The sequence below is a fragment of the Pleurodeles waltl genome, chromosome 11, assembly GCF_031143425.1.
Source record: "Pleurodeles waltl isolate 20211129_DDA chromosome 11, aPleWal1.hap1.20221129, whole genome shotgun sequence".
NCBI lineage: Eukaryota > Metazoa > Chordata > Amphibia > Caudata > Salamandridae > Pleurodeles > Pleurodeles waltl.
This window is the reverse complement of record NC_090450.1, coordinates 131,697,467-131,718,583: the sequence shown is the minus strand read 5'-3', so window position 1 is coordinate 131,718,583 and position 21,117 is coordinate 131,697,467.

Below are 21,117 nucleotides of genomic sequence, written 5' to 3'. Positions count from 1 at the left end.
AAGGATTCTAGGGTAACAGAACCTGGTCCGAGCCCCGCAAGTCACCCCTCCATTAATTCCCCTAGGTCTCTAGTTTTCAGAAATGCACAGGGTTGGTAGGTTTACCTAGGTGCCGGCTGAGCTAGAGGCCAAAATCCACAGGTAGGCACTGTTTTCTTTCAAAAATTTGGATGTGTCCACGTTGCGCTTTGGGGCGTTTTCTGTCGCGGGCGCTAGGCCTACCCACACAAGTGAGGTATCATTTTTATCGGGAGATTTGGGGGACCGCTGGGTGGAAGGAAATTTGTGGCTCCTCTCAGATTCCAGAACTTTCTGCCACAGAAATGTGAGGAACATGTGTTTTTTTAGCCAAATTTTGAGGTTTGCAAAGGATTCTGGGTAACAGAACCTGGTCCGAGCCCCGCAAGTCACCCCATCTTGGATTCCCCTAGGTCTCTAGTTTTCAGAAATGCACAGGTTTGGTAGGTTTCCCTAGGTGCCGGCTGAGCTAGAGGCCAAAATCTACAGTTAGGCACTTCACAAAAAACACCTCTGTTTTCTTCCAAAAATTTGGATGTGTCCACATTGCGCTTTGGGGTGTTTCCTGTCGCGGGCGCTAGGCCTACCCACACAAGTGAGGTATCATTTTTATCGGGAGACTTGGGGGAACGCTGGGTGGAAGGAAATTTGTGGCTCCTCTCAGATTCCAGAACTTTCTGCCACAGTAATGTGAGGAACATGTGTTTTTTTAGCCAAATTTTGAGGTTTGCAAAGGATTCTGGGTAACAGAACCTGGTCCGAGCCCCGCAAGTCACCCCATCTTGGATTCCCCTAGGTCTCTAGTTTTCAGAAATGCACAGGTTTGGTAGGTTTCCCTAGGTGCCGGCTGAGCTAGAGGTCAAAATCTACAGGTAGGCACTTCGCAAAAAACACCTCTGTTTTCTTCCAAAAATTTGGATGTGTCCACGTTGCGCTTTGGGGCGTTTCCTGTCGCGGGCGCTAGGCCTACCCACACAAGTGAGGTATCATTTTTATTGGGAGACTTGGGGAAACGCTGGGTGGAAGGAAATTTGTGGCTCCTCTCAGATTCCAGAACTTTCTGCCACAGAAATGTGAGGAACATGTGTTTTTTTAGCTAAATTTTGAGGTTTGCAAAGGATTCTGGGTAACAGAACCTGGTCCGAGCCCCGCAAGTCACCCCTCCTTGGATTCCCCTAGGTCTCTAGTTTGCAGAAATGCACAGGTTTGGTAGGTTTCCCTAGGTGCCGGCTGAGCTAGAGGCCAAAATCTACAGGTAGGCACTTCGCAAAAAACACCTCTGTTTTCTTCCAAAAATTTGGATGTGTCCACGTTGCGCTTTGGGGCGTTTCCTGTCGCTGACGCTAGGCCTACCCACACAAGTGAGGTATCATTTTTATCGGGAGACTTGGGGGAACGCTGGGTGGAAGGAAATTTGTGGCTTCTCTCAGATTCCAGAACTTTCTGCCACAGAAATGTGAAGAACATGTGTTTTTTTAGCCACATTTTGAGGTTTGCAAAGGATTCTGGGTAACAGAACCTGGTCCGAGCCCCGCAAGTCACCCCTCCTTGGATTCCCCTAGGTCTCTAGTTTTCAGAAATGCACAGGTTTGGTAGGTTTCCCTAGGTGCCGGCTGAGGTAGAGGTCAAAATCTCCAGGTAGGCACTTCGCAAAAAACACCTCTGTTTTCTTCCAAAAATTTGGATGTGTCCACATTGCGCTTTGGTGCGTTTCCTGTCGCGGGCGCTAGGCCTACCCACACAAGTGAGGTATCATTTTTATTGGGAGACTTGGGGGAACGCTGGGTGGAAGGAAATTTGTGGCTCCTCTCAGATTCCAGAACTTTCTGCCACAGAAATGTGAGGAACATGTGTTTTTTTAGCCAAATTTTGAGGTTTGCAAAGGATTCTGGGTAACAGAACCTGGTCCGAGCCCCGCAAGTCACCCCATCTTGGATTCCCCTAGGTCTCTAGTTTTCAGAAACGTACAGGTTTGGTAGGTTTCCCTAGGTGCCGGCTGAGCTAGAGGCCAAAATCTACAGGTAGAAACTTCGCAAAAAACACCTCTGTTTTCTTCCAAAAATTTGGATGTGTCCACGTTGCGCTTTGGGGCGTTTCCTGTCGCGGGTGCTAGGCCTACCCACACAAGTGAGGTATCATTTTTATCGGGAGACTTGGGGAAACATAGATTATCAAAACAAGTGTTATTGCCCCTTGTCTTTCTCTACATTTTTTCCTTCCAAATATAGGAGAATGTGTAAAAAAGACATCTATTTGAGAGATGCCCTGTAATTCACATGCTAGTATGGTCACCCCCGAATTCAGAGATGTGCAAATAACCACTGCTCCTCAACACCTTATCTTGTGCCCTTTTTGGAAATACAAAGGTTTTCTTGATAGCAATTTTTTACTCTTTATATTTCAGCAAATGAATTGCTGTATACCCGGTATAGAATGAAAACGCACTGCAGGGTGCAGCTCATTTATTGGCTCTGGGTTCCTTGGGTTCTTGATGAACCTACAAGCCCTATATATCCCCGCAACCAGAGGAGTCCAGCAGACGTAACGGTATATTGCTTTCGATAATCTGATATTGCAGGGAAAAGTTACAGAGTAAAACGTAGAGAAACATTTATGTTTTTTTCACCTCAATTTCAATATTTTTCTTTTTCAGTTGTTATTTTCTGTAGGAAACCCTTGTAGGATCTACACAAATGACCCCTTGCTGAATTCAGAATTTTGTCTACTTTTCAGAAATGTTTAGGTTTCATGCCCATTTCTGTCACTGACTGGAAGGAGGCTGAAAGCACAAAAAATTGCAAAAATGGGGTATGTCCCAGTAAAATGCCAAAATTGTGTTGAAAAATTGTTTTTTCTGATTCAAGTCTGCCTGTTCCTGAAAGCTGGGAAGCTGCTGAGTTTAGCACCGCAAACCCTTTGTTGATGCCATTTTCAGGGGAAAAACCACAAGCCTTCTTCTGCAGCCAGTTTTTCATTTTTTTTTAAAAAAAACGATTTTTTCCCTGTATTTTGGCCAATTTCTTGGCCTCCTTCAGGGGAACCCACAAAGTCTGGGTACCTCTAGAATCCCTAGGATGTTGGAAAAAAAGGACACAAATTTGGCTTGGTTAGCTTATGTGGACAAAAAGTTATGAGGGCCTAAGCGCGAACTGCCCCAAATAGGCAAAAAAAGGCCTGGCACAGGAGGGGGAAAAGGCCTGGCAGCGAAGGGGTTAAAACATTACATTTTAACCATAACACCACTTTAACATTTAGGTGGTCATTACAACCCTGTCGGTCGTTGTTAAAGCGGTGGTAAGACCGCCAACAGGCCGGCGGAAAAAAAATTGAATTACGACCGTGGCGAAAAACCGCCAACAAAGACAGCCACTTTAACACTCCAACTGCCACGGCGGTACAAACAAACAGCTTGGCGGTCACCACCAACAGACAGGCGGAGGACAATGTACCGCCCACAGTATCACAACAGTCCAAACCGCCACCTTTTCCGGGGCGGATTCACCGCGAACAAAAACACGGCGGAAACAGGACTTCGAAGGGAAAACGCTCACCTCTACACATCCCATGAGGAATCAGGACGCCATGGAACCCGAACTCCTGATCCTGCCAGCCCTCATCTTCTTGCTCCTTTACCAGGAGCACGAACGCAGGCGGCGAAGACCACAGTGAGTAATGCACCTACGACACAGGGGAGGGGGGAGGGAAAAAAACAGGGACACACACACACGCAACAAGCAACACCCCCACCCCCAACTTCACCCACGACATGAACACACACTAATACAGCATGATGCATAACAGTTACACCCCCCAATCCCCAGGGAAGAATGCAATGACAAAAGGAAATTAGTGTAACCATTGTAATGTATTAAAATCCAGTACGCAAAAAAAAATATATATATACACTATAAACAAAATATACACCAAGATTAGTAGTCCAGGTAGTGCTCCATTGAAGTGCGTGGAACACTGGGCCCACATGGCATGGGCGAGGCCCACACTCAATCCTCGAAATGCAGAGAGAACACTGCAGGGGCATTACATAGCAATAAAACAGGCACCTCAGGGGGAAGGGAGAGGGCGGGGCACCTCAGCCGGTTGAGTGCACAATGCCAAATCCACTAGGGGGCCACATGCCCACTGTGCCATCCTGGGGAGTGCAAAGCCACAGTCTCTCAAGTCTCTCCAGTGGGTGGTTTGCCCACTGTTCAATCCTGGGGAGTGCAAAGCCACAGTCCCTCAAGTCGCTCCAGTGGGTGGGTTGCCTGCCCACTGTTCAATCCTGGGGAGTGCAAAGCCACAGTCTCTCAAGTCTCTCCAGTGGGCCACTGTTCAATCCTGGGGAGTGCAAAGCCACAGTCTTTCAAGTCTCTACAGTGGGTGGTTTGCCCACTGTTCAATCCTAAGAGAGTGCAAAGCCACAGTCTCTCAAGTCTCTACAGTGGGTGGTTTGCCCACTGTTCAATCCTGGGGAGTGCAAAGCCACAGTCTCTCGAGTGGATAACAGTCTCCACTGGTTCTGGAGGGGGCATTGTGCCCAGAGTGCTTAATCCTGCCAAGAACAGAGGTAGTGGATGTTTTTCTTCACTGGTTCTGGAGGGGGCTTTGTGCCGAGAGTGCTTCATCCTGCCAAGGACAGAGGTAGTGGATATTTTTCTCCACTGGTTCTGGAGGGGGCTTTGTGCCCAGAGTGCTTCATCCTGCTCGTGACGGACTCAGTAGCGTCAGTGCCCTTGGTACTCATGGGCCAGCGGTGGTTGTTGTGGCGGTGTCATTGGAAGCGGTGCTTGTTGCGGCGGTGCCCTGTTCAGCGGTGCTTGTTGCGGTGGTGTCATTGGCAGCGGTGCTTGTTGCGGCGGTGCCCTGTTCAGCGGTGCTTGTGGCGGCGGTGCCCTGTTCAGCGGCGCTTGTGGCAGCGGTGCCCTGTTCAGCGGTGCTTGTGGCGGCTGTGCCCTGTTCAGCGGTGCTTGTGGCGGGGCTGCCCTGTTCAGCGGTGCTTGTGGCGGCGGTGCCCTGTTCAGCGGTGCTTGTGGTGGAGGGGTCCTTTGCAGTGACTCAGCTGCTGGCGGTCCTTCATGGCCCAGCGGGGCTGGTGCTGGCGGTCCTGTCTGGCCCAGCGGGGCTGGTGCTGGCGGTCCTGTCCTGGGCAGCAGGGCTGGTGCTGGTGGTCCTGTCTGGCCCAGCAGGGCTGGCGGTCCTGTCCTGGGCAGCTGGGCTGGTGCTGGCGGTGGCCTCCTGGGCGGGTGACGGTGGCCTCCTGGGCAGCAAGGATGATGGCGGTGGCCTCCTGGGCAGCAGGGCTGGTGCTGGCCTCCTGGGCAGCTGGGCGGGTGGCGGTGGCCTCCTGGGCAGCGGGGATGATGGCAGTGGCCTCCTGGGCAGCAGGGCTGGTGCTGGTGGTGGCCTCCTGGGCAGCTGGGTGGGTGGCGCTGGCCTCCTGGGCAGCAGGGCTAGTGCTGGCGGTAGCCTCCTGGGCAGTTGGGCCGGTGGCGGTAGCCTCCTGGGCAGCAGGGCTGGTGCTGGCAGTGGCCTCCTGGGCAGCTGGGCGTGTGGCGTGGCCTCCTGGGCAGCTGGGCGGGTGGCGGTGGCCTCCTGGGCAGTGGGGATGATGGCGGTCTTCTCCGCCCTGCTGCTCTACCCAGACTTGCTGACTTTCTTGTGGCCCTTCCCAACCTTGGAAGGTGTCGCCGCTGACTCCACACTCCCACCTATACCCCTGGGAGCAGCTTTGGTGGCTGGAGTCTTCCCCTCTCCCGCCGGGCACTGGGCAACATTTGATGCTTCACAGGTGCTGTGACTCCGTGCCACACTGGCTGCCCTGGTGGCCGGTGCACTCCAGATTCCGGTGACTACAGGCACCACTGGTCCCGGAGATGTTGTGGCTGCGGTGCTAGTTTGGGACCTGGAGAGTCGGGCCTTAGGAGACGGACGGGGTGGGGGAGGTGAGGGAAAGAGGTCAAGGTTGGCCAGAAAAAGTTTCTTGGGAACACTGGGACCGGTAGATGGAGGGAGTTTGGGAGTGGAGGAAGAGGCTGTGGTTATAGGAGGTGTTCGTTTGGTGACTTTGGGTGAAGGTGCATGCGCTGGAGGCTGTTGTGTGGTGGATGGCAGTTGGGTGGGTGTGTGCCTGCGTTTGTGTATCTTGGGAGGTGGCGTCACAGACACACTGGGAGAGGACTCAGGGGACATGTGAATGGCAGTGGGGGTGGTGACTGCACGTGAGCGGGGTGTGATGGTGTGTGTACTGGTGATGGAAGTAGTGGCTGTAGATGTAGTGCATGCAGGTGTGAGTGGAGACGAGACTGGGAGGGAGGAGGGAGATGAGGAGGAGGGGGACACAGTGGAGGCAGTGGATGTTGGTGTGTCTGCATGTGTGGGATGCTTGCTTGAGTGCCTGTGGGATGTGCAGTGCTTATGTTTGCCTGAGCTTCCCTTGTGTGTTGAGGTGTTGCATGTTGGTCTGAAGGTGTGCTTGGGATAGACTAGGTAGAGGGGATTGGGTCTGGGTGGAGGAAGTTGGAGGGGGGGGCTAGAGACAAGGACAATGGATGCCATCAGTGCTGAGGCCAGAGTCTGAAAAGCTTGCTGAAGGGCCGCCTGACCAGAATGAATGCCCTCATGGAATGCATTTGTTTGTTGCAACTGCCTTTCTACACCCTGGATGGCATTCAAAATGGTAGACTACCCAACAGTGAGGGACCTGAGGAGGTCAATGGCCTCCTCACTGAGGGCAGCAGGGGTGACTGGGGCAGGGCCTGAGGTGCCTGGGGCTAATGTGATGCCCACCCTCCTGGGTGAGCGGGCACGGGGCAAAGGCTGAGGGGCTGCTGGGATGGCGGTGCTGGTAGGGGGGATTACGGCTGTACCTGTAGATGCAAGGGAGCTCCCATCAGAGGATGAGTCTGTGTCACTGGTGTCAGCTCCTGTCCCCGCCGTGGAGCTCCCCTCGCCCTCCGTCCCACTGGTGAACTCCGAGTCCTTTGTCTCGCCCTCCAGGGCCATGTGGGATGCAGCTCCCTCCTGCTCCGGTGCCATTGCTCCTCTGCCTGATGATGCTAATGCACACAAGAACAGGGGGACCACAAAAAGGGGAGAGAATGACAGAAGAAAGACATGTTGAGTGTATGCATTACCGCTACCGTTGGCGGACACGAACAACACAGATGCCCCCTGCACTACGCCGCGCACTTGGGCTCCACTGTTCAATCCCTGGGACATGGCCTACAAGGCTATGGTCGACCTCTGCACACATGGATGACACAGGAGCCTGACTAGGTGTACTTGGCACTGTACACAGGTGGGGTGGGGTGCCACAGGGTCTGCCAGAAGAAAGGAACCTAACTAGCATACTCGCACTGGCCTAGGGAAACCCACAGCCCACAGCCCACCTCCCCCACCCAGACACCTACACTGCGCGCAAAATCATCAGAATGAGAGTGTACTCACCCCCTTGTGGCTCCTGTGATGCCCTCAAGCGCCCATCCAACTCCGGGTACGCCACCGCCAGGATCCTGAACATCAGGGCGGTCATGGTGCGACGGGCACCCCTCCCTCGTTGGAAGGCCATCCCCAGCTGGGCCTCCGCCGTCTTCTTGCTCCAGCGGCAAATGTCCTCCCATCTCTTACGGAGTGGGTGCTCCGTCTGTGGTAGACACCCAGTGTCCGGACGTCCTTGGTGATGGCACGCCAAATATCCTTTTTCTGGTGGGCGCTGACCTATATGAATTGCACAGGGGGAAAAGAAAAGTTATTACCAACTGCACCATCACAGTCATGGCCCCCATCTCTACCCTTGCCATGTGACACACGCACTCACCGTCGTTTCATGCATGCCTCATTCTCCCCCCCATCTTTCATCAACCCCACTCCACACAGGCATAGCCCATACAGCATGCTCCCAGTGTACTTAACTATTTGTCTGGAGGACCGTAGAGTAGCATGTACTGGGGGAGGACCCCATCCACAAGTTTCTCCAACTTCTCAGATGTGAAGGCAGGAGCCCTTTCCCCAGACGCACGAGCCATTGTCTCTTCCAGACCGAGGTCACAGCAGCACTTGCAGTGTAGGTCCTCTCCTGTCGAAGATCAGGTATCGAGTGATTGAACAGATAGAAAATGGCGGTCACATCCGCGGCGGTGTGTACCGTCACCGCCGGCGTACATCATCATTGGCTCCTGGGACCCATAGGGTGCAATGTTAACCAATGCTGAATTGCGCCGCGGTCTTCGACCGCCTACCTCGACGGTGTACAACGCCAGCGCAGTTACCTCACATCCCACTGTCCCACTTTACAGGTCAGGCAGCTGCCATTTCAGGGGCCCACATGGCTTAATTTTTAACTGCGTCACACATACATAGGCCTTGCCTCAACACTCACACAGGCCATTTCGGATTATGATTCGTGTTCTGTGTAAGCTGTGGGTACGTACCTCTGAGTTGGATGACTCTATGCTCGCTGTTGTCCTTCATGGGCACCGTCCGTCCTGTGAGGAGATGGCAGCATCCTCCGGTGTACAGACCGCTGGTGGACCTGTCGACAATGGAGGAAAGACATGTGATCATCACCTACAGGCTTGATCGTGCCACACTCCTGGAACTGTGTGCCCAGTTGGAGCCAGACCTGATGTCAGCTATCCGCCATCCCACAGGAATACCCCCTCAAGTGCAGGCGCTGTCAGTACTCCGTTTCATTGCAAGTGGGTCATTTCAAACAACAGTGGCCATAGCATCAGGGGTGTCCCAGCCTACGTTTTCCAACGTGTTGTCCAGAGTGTTGTCTGCCCTGCTGAAACACATGAGGAGCTACATCGTTTTCCCTCAGGTGGAGGATTTGCCTACAGTGAAAGGTGATTTCTATGCCCTGGGACATCTCCCCAACATCATTGGTGCCATTGATGGGACACATGTGGCTTTGGTACCACCTGCAGGAGTGAGCAGGTGTACAGAAACCGGAAGAGTTATCATTCCATGAATGTGCAGATGGTGTGTTTGGCAGACCAGTACATCTCCCATGTGAACGCCAAATTCCCTGGCTCAGTGCATGACGCATACATCCTGCGGAATAGCAGCATCCCTTAGGTGATATGTCAACTCCAGAGGCACCGTGTGTGGCTATTAGGTGAGCACCTGGAAGCAAGTCAGTGGGAATGGTTGTCTGGGTCTGGGGATATCCCTACAGGTTAGTGTGTGTCTAACAGTTGTCCCTCTGGTTGCAGGTGACTCTGGTTACCCCAACCCGTCATGGCTACTGACCCCAGTGAGGAAACCCAGGACAAGGCCAGGTACAGGTGCCTACATATGACAGGTGGATCCCTATTCTACTCACCAAAGAAGGTGTGCCAGATCATCGTGGTCTGCTGTATGCTTCACAACTTAGCTTTGCGACGACAGGTGCCTTTTCTGCAGGAGGATGGTCCAGATGGCGGTGTTGTTGCAGCTGTGAAGCCTGTGGACAGTGAAGACGAGGAAGCAGAAGAAGAGGACATCGATAACAGGAACTCAGTGATCCTGCAATATTTCCAGTGAGACACATGTAAGAATACAAACTTGCCTACTACATGTACTTTAACACTACTACCTCTCTACTGTCTGTCGTTTTCACCCAGTGTATGGTCACTGAGTTGTCACTTTCCCTTACGATTTCACAGATGTGGGTCCCACTGTGTGACATCTGCTTTGTTTCCTCATGGACTAGAGCTGTGTGACATAGGTATGTTGACTTTACATTTGAAAGAGCATTTTGACACTGTAATTGTTAATAAACTATTTCAAAATCACACACTGACTCCAGATTGTTTTGTGCTTCAAGGGTGTTTATTTAAGTGCTCAATATTGGAGGGGGTTGTCAAATGGTGAGGGGTGATGGTGGAGGAATGTCCATGGCAGAGTCCAGTCTATTAGTCTCACAGGTGTATTACCCAAATGGGCATAGGAAGTGGAGCTGGGGCAGTTTGGGGATGGACAGGGTGACAAAGTGGGACAGAAAGACAACATTCAGGGTTGCCTCATTTCTTGGCAGGGGTCTTGGCATCGTTCTCTGTCTTTGTCCTGGATCTCAGGGACCGTTTGCGGGGTGGTTCTCCCTCTGCAGAGTGTGGGGTGCTGGTCCTGTGGCGGGGCGTCCTGTCCACTAACGCCGGCGGAGGTGGTGGGCAGTTCATCGTCCAGGCTAGTGTCAGGGGCCCCTTGTTGTGCCACAGTGTCCCTCCTGGTGTTGAGTACTTCCTTCAGCACCCCTACGATGGTGCCCAGGGTGGAATTGATGGATCTGAGTTCCTCCCTGAAACCCAAATACTGTTCCTCCTGCAGGCGCTGGGTCTCCTGAAACTTGGCCAGTACCGTTGCCATTGTTTCCTGGGAGTGGTGATAGGCTCCCATGATGTTTGAGAGGGCCTCGTGAAGAGTGGGTTTCCTTGGCCTGTCCTCCCCCTGTCGCACAGCAGCCCTCCTAGTTCCTCTGTGTTCCTGGGCCTCCGTCCCCTGGACCGTGTGCCCACTACCACTGCCCCCAGGTCCCTGTTGTTGTTGGGGTGGTGGGTTATCCTGGGTTCCTTGTAGTGGTGGACACACTGCTGATTAACGTGTCCTGGGGACAGAGGTATGGGCCCGCTGGGTGGGTGCTGTGCTGGTGCTTCCAGCGGGGGGAAGCTCTTTGGTGGTTTGTGACTGTGTGAGGGGAACCGACTGTCCCGAGGTCTCCGATGAGCTGGGCTGGTCATCTAGATCCAGTTGGACAGAGCTGCTGTCATCACTGTGGGCCTCTTCTGTTGGTGGTGTGGACATGTGTGGACCCTCCTGTCCAGTGACGTTGGGTAGGAGTCCTGCAGGGGTATAAAATTATGTTTATTACATCTGTGTGTGCTATGGTGTGCAATAGGTGGGTGACCTTGTACCCCATTGCTTGCATTCCTATGTGGGGCCTTGTGTGATGGTGGTTTAGGAGGGTGTATGGGTATGTGCAGTGGCCATGCTTTGGTGATGGGTGTCCATGCTTTTTTGTTGCATGCAGGGCTTGGGGTTGGGATGTGTGGTTTGTGATATTGGGACATTTGTGAGGAGTTGGAGTGATGGGGGTGAGGGTTGGGGTATGTGATAGCATGCAAGTAGGGTGGGGGATGTAATAGTTAAGATTTGACTTACCAGAGTCCATTCCTCCATCTACTCCTGCGAGGCCCTCAGGATGCAGAATCACCAAGACTTGCTCCTCCCATGTTGTTAGTTGTGGGGGAGGAGGTGAGGGTCCGCCGCCAGTCCTCTGAACTGCAAGGTGGTGTCTTGAGACCACTGAACGCACCTTCCCCCGTAGGTCGTTCCACCTCTTGCTGATGTCCTCCCTATTTCTTGGGTGCTGTCCCACTGCATTGACCCTGTCCACTATTCTTCGCCATAGCTCCATCTTCCTAGCTATGGAGGTGTGCTGCACCTGTGATCCAAATAGCTGTGGCTCTACCTGGACGATTTCCTCCATCATGACCCTGAGCTCCTCCTCAGAGAACCTGGGGTGTCTTTGCCGTGCCATGGGGTGGTTTGGTTGATGTGTGGGGTGGTGTGTGTAGTGATAAGTGGGGTGATATTTAGTGGTGTGTTGTGTGAGGTGCGTGGAAGTAATGTGGGTGATGGCATTGTGTGCCTGTGGATGCTTGGTAATTGTTTGTGGTGTCTCTCTCTATCCTTCTCTCTGTAATTTTGGTCGTAGGGGTTTGTGGGTGATGTGGGTGTGTGTTTTATATTGTAATGGGTCTGTGGGAGTGGTGTGTGTATGTGTATCAGGTGTGTGTATTTGGAATTGTCCAATGTGGTAGTGTTTTGTATATGTGTGTGTATTTTGAGTGCGGCGGTGTGTACTGCCAATGGAATACCGCAGTTGAAAGATCGCCGCGTGGATTCGTGTGTCGTGATAGTGTGGGCGTATTTCTGTTGGTGTGACGGTGGAGGATTTGTTTTCGCCAGTTTATCACTGACCTTTGTTGTGGCGGACTTGTGTGGGTGTCTGAATTTTGGCGGATCCCGTGCTGTGGGTCATAATGACCGTGGCAGATTTCCGCGGGGGTGTGTTGCCGGTCTTCTGCGCGGCGGTAAGCGGCTTTTACCGCCAACGTTGTAATGACCGCCTTAGTGTTTTCAGTGTATTTCTAAGTTTTTTTTTTCATGTTTGTAAAGTAATATTTTATAACCATACTTTTCACATAAAGTACCATACCTTACTATACCAACCTTGTGCCACTCTGCAGATGGCCTGAGGCCAGGCCTTGTGCCCAACTCCCAGGTGAACGATCCTGCACCATGCATGGCCTTCAGCTGTGAGGAGCTTGGGGCCCAGGGGTTCAGGGTATCAGCCCCGTGCTCCCATAAGTCCTATTTTTTATTATTTCCTACAACATGGGGACCGAGTCTCTGAGTCATGAAGTGGCAGCCACTAAATTTTCTTAAAGATGCAGACAGTCAATCAGATGGTGTGTTTTGAGGTTGAAAGCACAGAGTTGCTCTAAATACGTACATTCTGAACCTTAATTTCCCCAAAACTACTGAACTGATTAACACCAAATAAACAAGTGGATCAAGATCTAGCTGTCTGCCGAAATGTTATGTAAGTCCGTCAGACGTTTTGGCTGAGGTAAAGTTATTAGCAAACCAAAAAAACTAAAAAATACATTTCCTAAGGAAACCTGATCCCAAGCATAACTACTCAGTGGTGCCCGCCATTGTGCAATTTAACTTATCCATATTTTGGGCCTCCACATTTTGACTGTTATTCTGGTAAATTGGTGTTCCCAACTTTATATTTCATACTGAAGAAGTGAACCTGTATGAGCAAATATACATTTCTTTTTTTGTGACAGTTATGTGAATTGAAAAAAAAATTAATACCTGCTTTGAAAAACCATAAATGCTGCAATATCGATTCTTCTTGAAGAATAGTTTTACTTTTCTGAATATCAGCACAGGTTGTAATGGATATTTCCCAATACCATACAATTAAAAACGTCCAACCTTGATGACAGATTGCATATGCATACACGCAACATTTGTATTTAATCAATATAACTTTTTATTTGCACCTAAAATACCTCAGTAACTTCTTACAGAAGCACCTTTTTTACATGAGAATGATGTAAACAGTCTTTTTGTCTGAGTACAGGAATTGCTAGTCACTAAACTACCGGACAAATAGAATGTTAAACATTTTATATCATGGATTTACATTTTGTAAATCATTTCTGTTTATTTGTTTTTATAGTACACTTGCAAGAGTCCAGAGAAGGGTATTTCTGCTATTTATACCTGAAAATTGCTATGTCAGGCTGAGAGAACTATTTATATGTTAAGCAATGCGTTTATCTGGGAATACTGTGAGGTGAATAAAGAATGTGTTTCTCTGTCTTCTTGTTACAAACATTCCCTTTTAGCAAAAGCAGCCGGGAACAAGATTGTAAATGTGTATGTGAACAAGCGTCGGTCTCAGGAATGAAAAAGGTTTGCTTCGAAGTTCTAACAGCATCCTTAGAGTACATTACTGGAATACTGGCATGCTTCATCTACGACCCTAACTGTACTAGGTTTTGCTTCTGAAGTGTGTGGGCCTACTAGCAATATTTTATTTATTTGCAGAATTATAAACATTTCAATTTCATTGGAGAACAAGAAATAAAAGTATGAATAATACAATTCCTTGTGCATGTATTTTACTTTATTGCTTCTTTACAGATTATCATTACTGTGGACGTTTATACCCATATTTATACCTTTTTAGCGCCACATTTGCGTCATTGTTTGATGCAAAAGCGGTGCAAACTTACAAAATACAATTGTATTTTGTACGTTTGCGCCTCTTTTGCGTCAAAAAACGGCGCAAATGCGGCTCTAAAAAAGTATAAATATGGGCCATTTAACCTTTTTATGTTTAAACGTAGAGTAGAGGTACCTTTTGCCATTAAGCCCCTCATTTTGAGTTAGAAGCAGTTTGCAACTCAGATACCGCAGGCCCAGAAATACATTTACCAACCTGGATGTAGGCTCCAAAGTCCAGCAATTATGCATTTTTTTCCTAAAAAAATTGAGATTAAGGGCCGAATTTATACTTTTTTAGTGCCACATTTGCGTAATTTTTTTAGGCAAACGTGGCGCAAACTTACAAAATTAAATTATATTTTGTAAGTTTGTGCCGCTTTTGCGTAAAAAAATGATGCCAATGCGGCGCAAAAAATATATAAATCAGGCCCTAAGTGCTCGCACCTGGATTTATCAAGTGTTTTACGTCTCACCATTTTGTCCAAAAACACGCATACATTTTCCACTTGTTCCGATGTCAGGGACTTCGGTGCCCGTTGTGACAGTCATTGGGTGAACACAAAATGACTCTCCACCACAGGCCTGCCCGAAGTGTCCCTGTTGTGAGTACAACTGGCAAAGAGGAGGTTCTGGGTTCCCAAACATGGTGTGATAGATGATGTGGTGGTTTCTAGTATTTTCTTGGAAGGAGGTAAGGTTAGGTAAAACCCTGTCTTGCGGCCATTTTGGATCCTGTGGAATTCTTGCAGAAACAAGGGCAGGTCCCACCTATGAAAGGCAAACACAACTAAAAGCCAACTGCGAGGCAATGTGGAACATTGTTAAAGGCAGTTGGGAAAGGGTGAGTGGTTGTCAGACATATTTCTTGCAGTCCACCGAAAGGACCCTAGAGTAGCAGCAAATGGCTTCGGTAGGGCATTTGAACAATTATAATTTTGAGCACTAAGCACATATTTACCTGAAATCATTGACTCAGGACTTTTAGGATTTCCCTAAAGAAATTAGCATTTTAGGTTTCTTAGGTATTTTGAGGTTTACAAGCGTTAAAAGCTCAAATTGTCTTTGGATGGAAGGGAATAGTGACACCTATTTTCAAGCTGTATTTAGGAGGGAAATACATGCTCTTCACAAGTTGTCCTGGTCTGGAGATAAGATCCAAATCTCCATAAAACTTTAGTTGAGTACTAAGTGGAAAACCTTTGAAAACATGGAACCAGAGTGCGGTTCTAAGTTCTTTGAAGACTGCTCAGCTTGTGTTACAAAATCTCTGCTGAATCAGGATGACAGGAGTGTGAATCAGTGGTAGATCATGCTAGTCAAAATAGTTAATGAGTATCTCTTTATTCTTGTTGAGTTCAATCATAGCTGTAGCTTTCGTAGACATCAGGGGCTGTATTATGCAAAGTGCCCTGGGTGGGGCAGTGGGCATTTGCACCAATTTTGCATGCCCCCAGGACACTTTGGTATTACAGAAGACACTTGTGTGGCCCCTTCTGTAATACAGATATAGATGGTGCACACCTAGCACCAGTGCTATCATCCGAGTACATTCCCTTATTTGTATGGGGGCATGGCCCCATGCAAATAAAGGCATCTCTTTGCCTCTGCACCCGAGCCGTATTATAAAAGGGGATGCAAAAGGTGGCACACTGTCAGTGCGCCCCCTGATGTCAGTTCCTCTGGAAGGAGTCAAGGGGGTCTTACCCTAGACATCCCCTTGCAGGTGGGTGCAGTCACTCACTGCACCTGCCTGCAAGTAGATCTCGCTCCCCTATTTAAAGTGCAGGGGAGTTGCCACTTGAACAATGAAACACGGAGTGGCTGCTTTGAAACAACTTTGTATTTCACTTGAATGAGCTGCCCACAGTACAGCCCAAGTTCACAGCTGCTCTGAGGGAAGTACATTCATTCTAATACAGCACAGTTTCCTTGTTCCTTGTCTGTGCAGGGTGAACCTTTTAAAAGGTGCTCCCTGGCACAAAAAAGGAAAATTTACCATATTCCTAATATGGCTCATGGTGATCAGTTCAATCACAAAATGTAATTGTTCCAATAAGTATTTGTTAGACTTATTTTGTTGGGAATTGTTCAAATATTAACATCTCTTTGATGGTACATAACAGTTGCTTGCTACATGGGCAGGGTAGGACATAAGCAGTATTTATTTTGTAACGAGGGTAGGGGTAGTGCAGACAGGTGTGTGTATACAGTTACCAAAAGAAGAAGGGAAGTAGATCAAGGGGGGTGGGGAGCATCATGAGCACACACAGCTGACGCACTAAGTCACCCAATCCCATACCACTCACTAGAGTGCTAGTGGAGAAAATAAATAAGTGTACAGTTGGAACATCGGTATTGCGGGCCAATGTCAGAAGTATTGGGATGGGAAGTGAGAAGAGGGAGGGGGAGAGAGGGTGGAGAGGAGGAAGGGAGAAGTTGAGGGCTCTGGTCTATAGTAGTGCAGTAGACAGCATGGCAGGGGTGCTGGCCCATAAAGGGATGGCATCTGCCATGGATTTAAATTCACGTAGGGCCTCCCACTGGCTTAAGTTTGGGTACTTCCGAAGTCCCCCATAGTTCCTCCAACTGCAAGGCAGTCACTTCTGCTGTTGCCCATACCTCTACTGATCGAGCCAATGCAAGTCAGTGGTGGGGTCCTTCAGGCGTGAGTAATCCCTCGGGTACCAAGAGGAGAGCAGATCAAGGAACAATTTGTCTTAGTGAACATTAATAAGCCGAGGGCTAACACACCCAGGAACATAGTGATGAGATCCCAGTAGCGCAAGAGAGGTGGGTGGCAACAGACAACCAATAGTCAGAGAGCATAGGCCAGATTTAAAAAATAAGGAGAAAGTCTACATCCTCATGTAAACACAGGGGCAGATGGCATCTGTTTGGTGGAAGATCCAATTGATCTTTACAGGAGTAAGATATGGCCTGTGCAGTATATAACATTTTATGAGTTAGAATCGCGTGTTCTGGAAGACAGTGGTGGGGTAGGCCAAGATCACGGCCCATTACACATCACTGCACTCCCTGGCAAAGTCCTAGTTGCAGAGTGTCAGAAGAGGCAAGCAGGTGTGTTCACGCATTGCTCTTGAGAACCATGTGGCTAGGTAGTATCCAGTACCAACGAGGTGTAGATTTTGGAGTACCTGATGTGTGCTTGGTTCAGACTGCAGTGGCTCCCAGTGTGATTGTATTGTGCCTATGATGGAATTATACATGAGCAACTGCCCGGGGATAAAGAGTAGGGTCACTCAAATCTGCTCACGGAACAAGTGCAGCGTCAGAGAAAAGGTCGAACAAGGTATGGATGGAATTTGTGTACCAGGGACTCCATATCCAAGGAGAAAAGAAGTGGAGAGAGGGGACAGCCTTGGCGGGTGACCTGGCTGATGTGTATGTGCTTGAAGATATATCTGCCAGTCTTGACCCTAGCCTGCTGAGCAGTGTAAAGGTGTTTGATGAGTGCAAGCATGTGGGGACCCAGACCAAAAAGATCCAGACAGCGTAAAGATAGCCCCACTCCAAATAGTTGAAGGCCTTCTCCAGGTCTATTACCAGGCAGCCCAATGGTGGCCAGCAACCTGTTGCCTGCTCTAAAACCCAGAATAGACACCGGAAGTTCAGTGATGTACTACAGCCCGGGATGAAGACATTCTGGTCTTTGTGGACCAGCTGCAGGATTACTGGGGCCAGGCTGCTTTCCAGTATTTTTCCAAGGATTTTATTGTCTGTATTGGACATTGCTAGGGGAACCAATGTTGTCAGGTCATGGCCTGGTTTAAGGATGAGGCTATCAGCGCTTCCTGAAGAGACTGCTAGAGACAAGAGTTCAAGAGCATTTCGTCATTTTGGTTTAGAGGTGGGGACCAGAAGTGTGGCATATATTTTATAAAACTCTGGGGGAAGCCTGACAATGCCCAGAGTTTTTCCAGATGCCAGTGATCAGAGGCTTCGCAAATCTCAACTGGAATGATTGCTGTATTGAGCTCCAGTGCTGGGTCAGGAGGAATCCATGGCAGGTCCTTGTTTGATAGGAAAGCCTCAACTTCCAAGACAGTGATCCCCGATGCTAGCATGTAAAGGTGTTAATAGAATGGGTGAAGGCTGCATGTATTTCATGGTGCATGTACAATGTTGTGGCTGAAGGTGCAAAATGTGGGATAGGATGGGGCCCTGTGGGCTGTCCTGCTTAATTAACCAGACCCGGAGGGTACCAAATTTGTCTGTGCTGGAATGAGACTGGGTGGAGTGTGCAGCCCAGTTGAGGCAGCACAGATGCTCACGCAAAGCTGCATGTTCTCTACTTGCATTGGTGAGCCGACGGCCACCCCGAGTGAGGAGACTGACAGCCTCTCAAGGCAGAGATGATAGTATCCTGCTCACACAATAGCACAGTCCAGCTGCCTCCTGGGTCCCATGACCTAACTCAAGCAGTGACCCCTGACAGCTATTTTAAAAGCATCCCATTCTATCAGGCAGGAGGATGCAGAACCAGCGTTTGCTTCAAAGTTCTTGAGGCAGAAGATGTTGAGGGGTTGCTTGGAGAGCTGTGTCTTCTTGGGTCTCAGGACGAAGATGCCATGTCGGTATGGGAGCGGAGCATTTTCCCAACAAATATGAACATTTTGAAAGTTGTAATCAGAATGTGTCATTCCCAAGTAATCACTGTATGACATTAATGCAGCGAGGACGGTGGAGCAGACAATGCTGCCAAGGCACATGTGGAGGTCATGAGGGTGGCAATAGAAGTAGCATACTCTGTCCTCCGCACAGCATTTGATAACGCGTCCCATCTTAGGTAGTTTAATTTGTAGGAGACTCGTTTTAGGCCAATGAATCTTTTGATCCTGATTAAAAACACCTTAGGACGAGACAACTAATCAGCATATAAATCACTAGGTCAATAATTTTCTCAATATTCAATATGTCTAAATAAACCAATCTAATTAAATGCATTAGTAAAGTTTGATCACACCATGACCCTTCAAACTTGAATAACCACACAAAAATTTGTAAGATTTACGTTATTTTATTCCCTATTGATTACACTCTACTAGCAAGTTTATTAGTCTCAAAACCAGAAAACACATCAGCAATGTCACAATATGGCAACTAGAATAAGATTTCATTAACGCAAAGATCATGAACATCAGACAAAACACGACGTCAACATGGATTAACTTTAGCAGAGTATCATTAGTGCATTATTCAACAAAGCATTGGTTCAGTCATTTGTTTTTTTGCGTCCGTTTTAGTGAACACCTTAACTAACCTCAAATTAGGCTTCATGCAAAACAATTTAGCAACACAAATTTAGAAAACATCTAACTATGGCCTCTATCAAAAGGTAGCAGTTGGTACCTAGAAAGGAAAGGCAAAAAGACAATTACAATTTCATTATCATATAGTTACCCTCCGTAATGGGTCAGCATACAGAGTCAGTCTTCGTCCTCAGGACATCAGTTGATTCGCCATCAGCCAGGAAACACAGCAAGACCTGGCAATAAGGGACACCTCCCTCATAAGGAGGAAAGTATAAAACGGGCAAGGCAAGGGTATGGATGGTTTGAAGAGTCAAACGCAGCAAAGTCTTTAGGACAGAGAGACAAAGTGGCTAGGTGATAGCAAAAAGGCACGTAATGGCTGATTTCCCATTGCGTCACGGGATTATATCAAACTTGTTGTACAGGCCCCTAATTTCCAATTGGGCAACATTTGATGCATCATTATCTCCATACAATAATCAGGTAACCACCTCATTAGAATTGTCACTTTAGAACAGTTCTCACGTAGTTTATTGGCTCCTGTAATTGATGTCTTCAACGGGTAGAATGTCGGTACAAATTTTTATTCTCTCGGGCTCAGTCAGTAGTTCCATTGTCTTTACCAGTTCAGGCGACCTTGTACCTGTGGCAAGTTTACACTGTTGCATTAAGAAAGAATGTCTCCTTGAGCAAGTCGAATCTCATGAGAAATAATTTACTACGGTTACACACATCTTCTAGCTTCTGGAAAAATACGGCTACATGTCCTTCAGCAAGTCAGCACATTGCATGTTAGAAAAGCACATTTAATATGAGACCGGCAGCTAGGCCCCGACTCATGCTAACTAAGGACTAGTTATTAATTTTCAGCTACATCTTAACATGTATTTCCTAATACTAACATAAAATCATACATTAGTACATTAATAATTCATTATTAGTCAATTTTAACAATCATTGTATACATTGATGCCCACTCCCCGTGGGCACATTTCAAACACGCGTTTAGTGAAACACAGCAATACAATTTCTATGCGGCATCATTAGGCAATAATTTGCAAATATTTCAGGTTAATTTTGATTCTAATAACTACACTCCAACACATTGCTACCATATATCTACCTGCGCCCAGTGGTGTAGCCAGGTACTCAAGTGTTTAGCAATAGAATATGTGGGAGACTGAGGGAACCTGAAATCAGATCAGTCCAATAGTGATTTGAGGACACTTTTGAAGTCTTGGCCCAGTAGCCAGGGAATATATTCACATCATGCAAGAACCCTTGATTGCCCATCGAGGAAAGCCGATGTCTCAGTGATCGGATCATATATAATTCAAAGAAACACGTGACGTCCTTCCAGTGTGCCCTTTACAAAAATGTACCAACCCTGAGGGTTGACTGCTTTGTCGATGCCCAGAAAGGAAACACCTGCCCTGATCCAAATTATGACCACCAAGCATAAGAAGAGTAATCAGTTGTGAAGACCTGGCCTCTCCAGCACTGAACAAGACAGACAAACTCCACTTGGGTGGTATGTATCTCCTGCAGGAGAGCTATATTCTAGTTGTGATGATGAGGGAGGAATAGATTGATTACTGTCTTAAGGGAATATACATTTCCCAATGTTCCACATGATCACATTAAGGTCTGGTGGTGCAGTGTCATGTTGGGAGCTCAGGTCGGTGTAGATCGCCAAGGGGGCAATGGGTTCTTGGTAGGGAAGGGGTGAGTGGGTATTGCCATGCAAGTGTTAGTGTGCATTTGGGGACAGCAGAATTAGGGTAAAACTAGGGACTGCAACACCCCAGATAGGTCATATAGAGCTCAGGAGGTAGACATGGGGGGCCAGACACCACAAAAAGAGGAGAAGAAGAAAATCAGTAGGCAATCAGTGATATCAGAGGATGGTAGCTGCAATCTGTGGCATAGCTATTGGCAGTGTGGGTGTCTGTGGGCGAACAGGTCGGCAGTGGTCTACTATCTCTCCTGGAGAAGCTCTGAAGGGTGCCAGTAGAATCTGTATGACGGTCGGCAGTGT